Here is a 9,839-nt window from a genome sequence, read left to right on the forward strand (position 1 = left end):
AGGGTATGGAGCCCCAACCCCCCTGATGGGCCCTGCTCTGTGTGTGACAGGGGGCAGCACCCCAACCCCCTGATTGGCCCTGCTCTGTGCATGACAGGGGGCAACGCCCCAACTCCCCAATTGGCCCTGCTCTGAGCCCGACCAAGGGCTGCACCTAGGGATTGGGCCTGCCCTCTGCCACCCAGGAGCAGGCCTAAGCCAGCAGGTTGTTATCTCCCGAGGGGTCCAAGACTGTGAGAGGGCACAGGCCAGGCTGAGGGACCCCCCTCTCCCCCACGAGTGCACAAATTTTTGTGCACAGGGCCTCTAGTAAAGTAATAAAAATTTAAAAAAAAACAAAAAGGAAGTGAAGAGTTACCACCAGGAAGGACTAGTGAAAACAATAGGCTACACATGCATGGAGCTCCATAAGTGGATGCTAAAAAAACTTATGGCTGAGTTTTGTTTTGTTTTTAATATAAACAGTTTATTTACTCTAAACAGCAACACAGACAAAACACCATATAAACACAAAGAAAGTGATGCAAAAACAAGAGGCTGGCTGACTCTGGATCTGACGCCCATAGCAACACAACCCGGGTTCTGCGGAGAGAAGGACAGAGGCACGAGGGAAGGGGACTGGCTATTTCCTTTTCATACAGCCAGCTGGAGGGTAGTACAGCTCTCACAGGGGAAGCATGCCTGCACCGCGAGCAAAGGGAACTAGCTCCTCAGGGATTCATAGAAGTATAAAAGTTTATCATTTTACAGCAGTTGAAATACTGACATCAATATTAAAATAAAGTTTTACATAACAATAAAAATACAAAAGACTGAAGGAAGAGACCCTGTATGAAAAACTGGGCAATTCAGCAAGTGGAGAACTGTGTACCAGTGGCGGAAATAGAAAATGGCACCTGCCCACCTCCCCTAGGTGAATAGTAATTGTATAGAGCAACGCTAGATCTGCAAATGTAAACAAGTTCTTGCCAAACCAATCCCTTCCTTTTGATGTTGCTGCAGGTCGCTGCTTATGAGGGTGCAAACTTCTTGGCTTGTGCTCGAACCCTTTTCTCATATTCCACTCTGTTTTGGCAGTAAATTGTGTAGGCCTCTGCTTGAGCTGGATCTTGAATATTTGGTTCATTTAGAAGTTCCTGTATTCCTAATAAGATCTGCTTAATTGTGATGGCTGGCCTCCAGTCCTTGTCTTCCTCGAGGATGGACAAGCACACAGTGCCCGAAGGGTACACGTTCGGGTGAAATAATGGTGGTTTAAATTTGCATTTCGGAGGTCAGGATGGATAGTCATCTTTGAAGAGCATGCTTAGTTTAAATAAGCCTCCTTCTCAAGGGGTCCCTTTTTTCCCTGGAATGGCACACTCCCACTTCATGAGATTCATCATGCCATTGGGGTTTTTTGTTGGGACAGCTACAAAACCAAGTGAGTGGTCTTTTCTCCAAGCTTTCCTCTCCTGGGCGAGTCTGCTGAGGGCGATCCCCAACATATTCAAAGTCCTGTGCTCTTAAAGGAGCTGTGCCCACAATGTGAGGGAGTATCTGCAAACTCCCCTTTGTGATGCATGCATTGACTCGAGGACACGCTGGTGAGCAGCGGGGGGTGGGGGGGGTGAGGGGGGGTGGTGGAGACCAAGATCTCCAAGGGCTCCCCAGATGCCCCGCAGGCACCTTTCCGAGCATGGGTCCCATTGTTCTCCTTAGGGCTAAGGCCCAGTGGCTGAGTTTTTTCAAAGAAATAAAAGTCAGAAACAGGAATGAGATCTGTAAGTAAATCCATTTACATAAATTTAAAAATCATGCACATTTTGAGTCTTTTGTAAGAACAAATACATGCAAAATGATACATATTAAGTGCATTAGAATACTTGCCTCTGATGTGCAGTGCAGGGGTGGAGAATAAAAGTTGGAAAGAAACACAAAGGAATGAAAGAAATTAAGCAAGAGACTAACATGGACCTATGACAATAATGTGCATTCTGAGGAGTATGTTAATTCAAATCTATGTCCATCCATCCATCCATTATCTATCTATCTATCTATCTATCTATCTATCTATCTATCTATCTATCTATCTAATCTATCTATCTATCTATTCACATGGAAATTTCCACTTCCAATTGAAGCAAAGAGTAGAATCATATAGAATGTCCCTGTTGAAAGGAGCTGCTCAAGATGAAATTATATTTTTGCCCTCTAGTAGAATCTTTTTCAAACTCTAGTTTGATAACTGAGATTACATGTCAATTCAAACATAAAAGAAAGGAGAGAGAAGAAAGGAATTCAGATAAACAAGCTCAAAAAATCATTAAGCATTACTAATGTAATTAAAACTGTTGAGTAAGAGAACCTCAGTTACAAAAGGAAAAACAATAAAATCAAATACAAGATTAAATAATAAATTTACCATATCTACAAAACAACACAATTTCCAGGCATATCAATTATGTGCATAGTCACATGTTTTAATGATCATTGTGGAGACTAAACATAGCAAGGTAGCCAAAATTTCAACTGAGTTAGAATATTTTGTCATTAGGCAAAATATCCTCACAGTGCTGTGGTGTGTGTCTCATTCACAATTCATTTGGAGAAGGTTTGAAAACTCCTAGTAGAATGTAATCTTATGTATTGCTAATGTAAATTGCTTCTGTTTTCCAATTTTTGGTACTCAAGCCAAGGAAGGTGACTTTTCAGGAATTTAAAATTTTAGAGAAGGGATTTCTAGAGATGGGAAAGAATTGTTTACCTTTCTGACATAAGTAAACAGATCTCTCTGGCTCAGTGGATAGAGCGGCAGCCTGTGGGTTGAAGGGTCCCAGGTTTGATTCTTGTCAAGGGCACATGCCCGGGTTGAGGGCTCAATGCCCAGTAGGGGGCATGCAGGAGGTAGCTGATCAATGATTCTCTCTCATAATTGATGTTTCTATCTTTCCCTCTCCCTTCCTCTCTGAAATCAGTAAAAATATAATTGAAAATAAATAAATTAATTAATAAAATTTAAAGTAGGGCCAACTCATTTCATATCAGTTTCCTGACAAAGTGAGCAATTTAAACAGAAATGTGTCTTTAAGTAAGAAAAGAAAGTATAAGTAGAAAGGAGACCATATTCTAGGGGACAGTGTCAGTCATCCCACACATGGTGATGATTACTGTAGGACAGAAAAGGGCAACAATAAAACTCAGGTTTTTATCCAATGTTTTCCTCTAAAACAGGCCATCAAGTCATCACCCATGCCTCACAGCCAAGCGATGATTGGGGGAAACAAGATCTCCTGGCATAGATGTTTACAGTGGTGTATTTCTCAATGACTTTGAAAGGAATCACCTAAGTTGAACTAAATGTAGTAAACAATGAACAAACACCAGAATGCATCCTCATGTTGATTTGTTTTTAAAGCAGAATATTTGTAATGACTTAGAGAGATGTTTGAAGTTTAGAGGACATACTCTGGCCATGTTTACCTTAATAAATGCAAGTTTATTTACTTCCGTTAATCCTGAGGAATGCAAGAATCTTAAGAGATTGTGACGAACATTTAAGATCGGCAGAAGGTTCACCTCTAGTTACCCAGGCAGGAAGTGGTGGGCAAACCAGTTTGGTCCAGTTGTATTGGGGGTGGGAGGAGAAAATCCCTCAGCTGGAGAGTTCCAATACACCAGTGATGGCGAACCTATGACACGCGAACTCATTATTTTGGTTGGTTTTTCTTTGTTAAATGGCATTTAAATATATAAAATAAATATCAAAAATATAAGTCTTTGTTTTACTATGATTGAAAATATCACAAAATTTCTATATGTGACACGGCACCAGAGTTAAGTTAGGGTTTTTCAAAATGCTGACACGCCGAGCTCAAAAGTTTCGCCATCACTGCAATACACCCTAAGGTTAATGTGACTGCTAACACATTTGAGGCTCTGGGGTAGGTGGAGGTAGATGTAGGAGGGAACATTTAGACATGGGTAAACTATAGCCTCTATTCTTTTATTTTTTTTTAATTGCTTAAAGTATTACAAAGGGTATTACATATGTGTCCTTCCCCCCCCCACCACCCCCGCCCTTAACAGTCCCCTAGCCTCCCCTACCCCCCAGTGTCTTATGTCCATTGGTTATGCTTATATGCATGCATACAAGTCCTTCGGTTGATCTCTTACCCCCCTACCTCCTGCCCCCCAACCCTCCCCAGCCTTCCCGCTGCAGTTTGACAATCTGTTTGAGGCAGCTCTGCCTCTGTATCTATTATTGTTCAAAAGTTTATAATGGTCTCTATTGTCCATGAATGAGTGAGATCATGTGGTATTTTTCCTTCATTGACTGGCTTATTTCACTTAGCATAATGCTCTCTAGTTCTGTCCATGCTGTTGCAATTGCTAAGAATTCCTTCTTTTTTACAGCAGCATAGTATTCCATCGTGTAGATGTACCACCGTTTTCTAATCCATTCATCTACTGATGGGCACTTAGGCTGTTTCCAGATCTTAGCTATGGTGAATTGTGCTGCTATGAACATAGGGGTGCATATATCCTTTCTGATTGGTGTTTCTGGTTTCTTGGGATATATTCCTAGAAGTGGGATCACAGGTTCAAATGGGAGTTCCATTTTCAGTTTTTTGAGGAAACTCCATACTGTCTTCCATAGGGGCTGCACCAGTCTGCATTCCCACCAGCAGTGCACAAGTGTTCCTTTTTCTCCACATCCTCTCCAGCACTTGTCGTTTGTTGATTTGTTGATGATAGCCAGTCTGACAGGTGTGAGATGGTACCTCATTGCTGTTTTGATTTGCATCTCTCGGATGATTAGTGACTTTGAGCATGTTTTCATATGTCTCTTGGCTTTCTGAATGTCCTCTTTTGAAAGGTGTCTATTTAGGTCCTTTGCACATTTTTTGATTGGATTGTTTATCTTCCTTTTGTTAAGTTGTATGAGTTCCCTATAAATTTTGGAGATTAGGCCCTTATCAGATATGACATTGGCAAATATGTTTTCCCACACAGTGGGTTTTCTCATTGTTTTGTTGATGGTTTCTTTTGCTATGCAGAAGCTTTTTATTTTGATGTAGTCCCATTTGTTCATTTTCTCTTTAGTTTCAAGTGCCCTAGGAACTGTATCAGTGAAGAAATTGCTTCGGCATATGTCTGAGATTTTGTTGCCTTTGGATTCTTCTAGTATTTTTATGGTTTCCTGTAGTACATTTAAGTCCTTTATCCATTTTGAGTTTGTTTTTGTGTATGGTGTAAGTTGGTGGTCTAGTTTCATTTTCTTGCATATATCTGTCCAACTTTTCCAACACCATTTATTGAAGAGACTATCTTGGCTCCATTGTATGTTCTTGCCTCCTTTGTCAAATATTGCTTCGGGCCGATTTCTGGGCTCTCTATTCTATTCCATTGATCTATATGCCTGTTCTTGTGCTAGTACCAGGCAGTTTTGAGAACAGTGGCTTTGTAATACATCTTGATATCTGGTATTGAGATTCCACCTACTTTGTTCTTTCTCAGGATTGCTGCAGCTATTCGGGGTCTTTTTTTATACCAGTTGAATTTTTGGAGAGTTCGTTCTAGATCTGTGAAGTATGCCGTTGGTATTTTAATGGGAAGTGCGTTGAATTTATAGATTGCTTTGGGTAGTATGGACATTTTAATGATGTTGATTCTACCAATCCATGAACACGGTATGTTCTTCCATCTGTTTATGTCTTCCTCTATATCTTTTTTCAACGTCCTGTAGTTTTCTGAGTAGAGGTCTTTTACCTCTTTAGTTTAGTTTATTCCTAGATATCTTAATTTTTTTGGTGCGATGGTAAATGGGATTGTTTTTATAATCTCTCTTTCTGAAAGTTCACTATTGCTGTATAGAAATGCCTCAGATTTCTTGGGGTTAATTTTGTATCCTGCTACATTGCCAAATTCATGTATTAAGTTTAGTAGCTTTTTGATGGAGTCTCTAGGGTTTTGTATGTATAATATCATGTCATCTGCAAATAAGGACAGTTTTACTTCCTCTTTTCCAATTTTGATGCCTTTTATTTCTTCTTCTTGCCGAATTGCAATGGCTAACACATCCAGTACTATGTTGAACAGGCGTGGTGAGAGTGGGCATCCCTGTCTTGTTCCTGTTCTTAGGGGAAATGGTGTTAGTTTTTGTCCATTGAATATGATGTTGGCTGTGGGCTTGTCATATATGGCTTTTATTATGTTGAGGTATGATCCTTCTACTCCCTCCTTACTGAGAGTTTTTATCAAAAATGGGTGTTGAATTTTGTCAACTGCTTTTTCTGCATCAATTGATGTGACCATGTGGTTTTTTTCTTTCAATTTGTTTATGTGATGTATCACGTTTATTGATTTGCAGATATTGTACCAACCTTGCATCCCTGGGATAAATCCTACTTGGTCATGGTGTATGATCTTTCTGATGTATTGCTGGATCCGATTTGCTAAGATTTTGTTGGGGATTTTGGCATCTATGTTCATGAGAGATATTGGCCTGTAATTCTCTTTCATTGTGTTGTCTTTACCTGGTTTTGGTATTAGGGTGATGCTGGCTTAATAGAATGAGCTTGGAAGTGTTCCTTCCTCTTAAATTTTTTGTAGTAGTCTGAGGAGGATAGGCTTTAGTTCTTCCTTGAATGTTTGATAAAACTCCCCTGTGAAGCCGTCTAGTCCTGGGCTTTTGTTTGATGGAAGCTTTTTGACGACTGCTTCAATTTCTTCCATAGTTACTGGCCTATTGAGATTTTTAGATTCTTCCTGATTGAGTTTTGGAATGTTGTATTTTTCTAGGAATTTGTCCATTTCCTCCAGGTTGTCTAGTTTGTTGGAGTAGAGCTGTCCATAGTATTTTTTAACGATCATTTGTATTTCTGTGGGGTCTGTTGTTATTTCGCCTCTATCATTTCTGATTTTGTTTATTTGGGTCCTCTCTCTTTGCTTCTTCGTGAGTCTGGCTAGAGGTTTATCAATCTTGTTTATCCTTTCAAAGAACCAGCTCTTGGTTTCATTGATTTTCTGTATTGTTTTTTTGGTCTCTATGTCATTTATTTCTGCTCTAATCTTTATTATCTCCTTCCTTCTGCTCACTCTGGGCTTTTCTTGTTGCTCTCTTTCTAGTTCTTTGAGATGTAGAGTTAGATGATTTACTACCATTTTTTCTTGTTTTTTGAGATAGGCCTGTAGAGCTATAAACTTCCCTCTCAGGACTGCTTTCATTGTGTCCCATAGGTTTTGGATTGTTGTGTTTTCATTGTCATTAGTTTCCAGGATGTTTTTAATTTCTTCTTTGATCTCATTGGTAACCCAATCAATATTTAATAACATGCTATTCAGCTTCCAGGTGTTTGAGTATTTTGGGTTGTTTTTATTGTAGTTTATTTCTAATATTATGCCATTGTGGTCTGAGAAGATGCTTGGTATGATTTCAATATTCTTGAATTTGGGGATACTTTGCTTGTGACCCAATGTATGGTCTATTTTTGAATATGTCTTATGAGCACTTGAGTAGAATGTATATTCCGTGGCTTTGGGGTGAAGTGTTCTGAAGATGTCTATTAAGTCCCTCTGATCTAGTGAGTAATTTAGGATTGCTGTTTCTTTGCTGATTTTTTGTCTAGAGGATTTATCCAGTGATGTCAGTGGTGTATTAAAGTCCCTTACTATGATTATATTGTTGTCAATCTCTCCTTTGATATCTTCCAGGAGTTTTTTTTATGAATTTGGGTGCTCCTGCATTGGGTGCATATATGTTTACCAGGGTTATATCTTCTTGTTGTATTGATCCCTTTAGTATTATGAAGTGGCCTTCCTTATCTCTTGTTATGGCCTTCACTTTGAGGTCTATTTTGTCCAATATAAGTATTTCTACCCCAGCTTTCTTTTCCTTTCCATTTGCCTGAAAGATATTTTTCCATCCTTTCACTTTCAGTCTGTGTGAGTCCCTTCTAATGAGGTGGGTCTCTTATAGACAGCAGATGTATGGGTCATGTTTTTTTATCCATTCAGCCACTCGATGTCTTTTGGTTGGAGCATTTAGTCCGTTTATGTTTAAAGTTATTATTGAAAGGTACTTGTTTGTAGCCATTTCTTTTTTTGTGTGGCTGTTTTCTTTCTGAGCTTTTTATTTCTTCTTTTTATACCAGTCCCTTTAGCGTTCCTTGCATTGCTGGCTTGGTGCTGAGAAACTCCCTTAGCCTTTTTTTGTCTGTGAAGCTTCTTATTTCCCCTTCAAGTTTGAATGTGAGCCTTGCTGGATAGAGTATTCTTAGATTCAGTCCTTTGCTTTGCATCACTTTGTAAATTTCCGTCCATTCTTTTCTGGCCTGATGTGTTTCTGTTGAGAAATCATTTGATAATCTAATGGGAGATCCCTTGTATGTAACTTTCCGTCTCTCTCTTGCAGCCTGTAAGATTCTCTCTTTGTCCTGAACATTTGCCATGGTAATTATGATGTGTCTTGGTGTGGGTCTTTTCAGGTTCACCTTGTTTGGGACTCTCTGGGCTTGTGTGACTTTTTTCTTCCCCACCTCAGGGAAGTTTTCTGATATTATTTCTTTGAATAGGTTTTCTAATCCTTGTTCCTCTTTCTGTTGTTCTGGCACCCCTATTATTCGTATGTTGTTTCATTTCATGTTGTCTGATAGCTCCCTTAGGCTCTCATCCTGTCTTTTAATTTTTTTCTCCAATTTTGGGTGTGTTTTGCTTCCTTGTCTTCTAATTCAGTAATTCCGTCCTCCGCTTCTCCTAGTCTACTATTGATACTTTCAATGGTGTTTTTTATTGTAGCTATATCACTCTTCATTTCTTCTTGGGTCTTAAGTTGTTGATTTTTTCATCTGTTTCTTCTAGCTTCTTCCGTATGTTATCGATTTTTTCATCTGTTTCTTCTTGCTTCTTGCATAAGTAGTTGACTTTTTCACCTGTTTCTTCTAGCTTCTTGCAGAAGTTGTTGATTTTTCCCTCCATCCAGTTTATGCACTCTAGGACCCTTATTCTGAATTCTTTTTCTGTCATGTTGCATGCCTCTGTATTACTTAGCTGCTTTTCTGGAGAGTCCTCCTTCTCTTTCCTTTGGGGGTTTCTTTGTCTACCCATGTTTGATCTCACTGACATATCTAGACATTGAGTCATTCAGTGGCTGTTCCCTGGGTGGCAGTGGCTCCTTGGGCTGTGGTTGCTCCTCGGGCAGTTGCGGTAGCAGCTGCTCCTCAGTTGGCAGCAGCTCCTCTGGTAGGTGCTGTTCACAGCTGTGGTGGCTCTTCTGGCTGGTGGGGGGAGGCTTCACGTACAGCTGCTGTTCCTCAGACAGAGGGTGTGGTGCTCAGGAGGCTGTTGTTGCTTGGATCTTTCCAGGGGAGTTCTGCCCTTCCCGGCTGCAAACCGTCTCACCAGCTGAGTAATTTCGCCAATTTGGGGTGGGTGTTATTAGTTTCAATTGCTCACTCCATTTGCTCCGGGATACGACCTGGGACGCATCTAGCCTCTATTCTTCTTGTAATTTTAATCTAGAAGGGAGGAGTAAAGCAGTACATTCCCAAGCCATCATACGAGGCAAAATATAGCCAGTAAATCAAGAATAGAAACATTTATATATAGTGTGTTTTGCTCCCTTTTCTCCCCTCCCCCCATCCCCAAATGTCTTTTTGTACTTTAGAGGAAGAGGGTTAAGACAGCCAGTTGATAACTCTTGCCTTTGAAAAGCTTGCCCAGTGGCGATAAATCCAAGGAATAAACTATTTTTGGAAATAGTCTCCAGTTCTGACAGCAAAGACTTCCACCTCACTTCATTCTGTTCTTGGTCTTCAGCTTTGGGTCTCCAGTGAGAAGTTAGAAATATGTTTCTGTAG

The 9,839-nt window shown here is 40.1% G+C and overlaps 1 pseudogene; it reads right to left on the reverse strand.

Moving 5' to 3' along the window:
- Positions 1–937: 937 nt before the first annotated feature.
- On the reverse strand, positions 938–1,490 carry LOC132221150 (SUMO-conjugating enzyme UBC9-like; annotated as a pseudogene).
- Between the last annotated feature and the right edge of the window lie 8,349 nt (positions 1,491–9,839).

This window comes from Myotis daubentonii, chromosome 18, assembly GCF_963259705.1.
Source record: "Myotis daubentonii chromosome 18, mMyoDau2.1, whole genome shotgun sequence".
Taxonomy (NCBI): Eukaryota; Metazoa; Chordata; class Mammalia; order Chiroptera; family Vespertilionidae; genus Myotis; species Myotis daubentonii.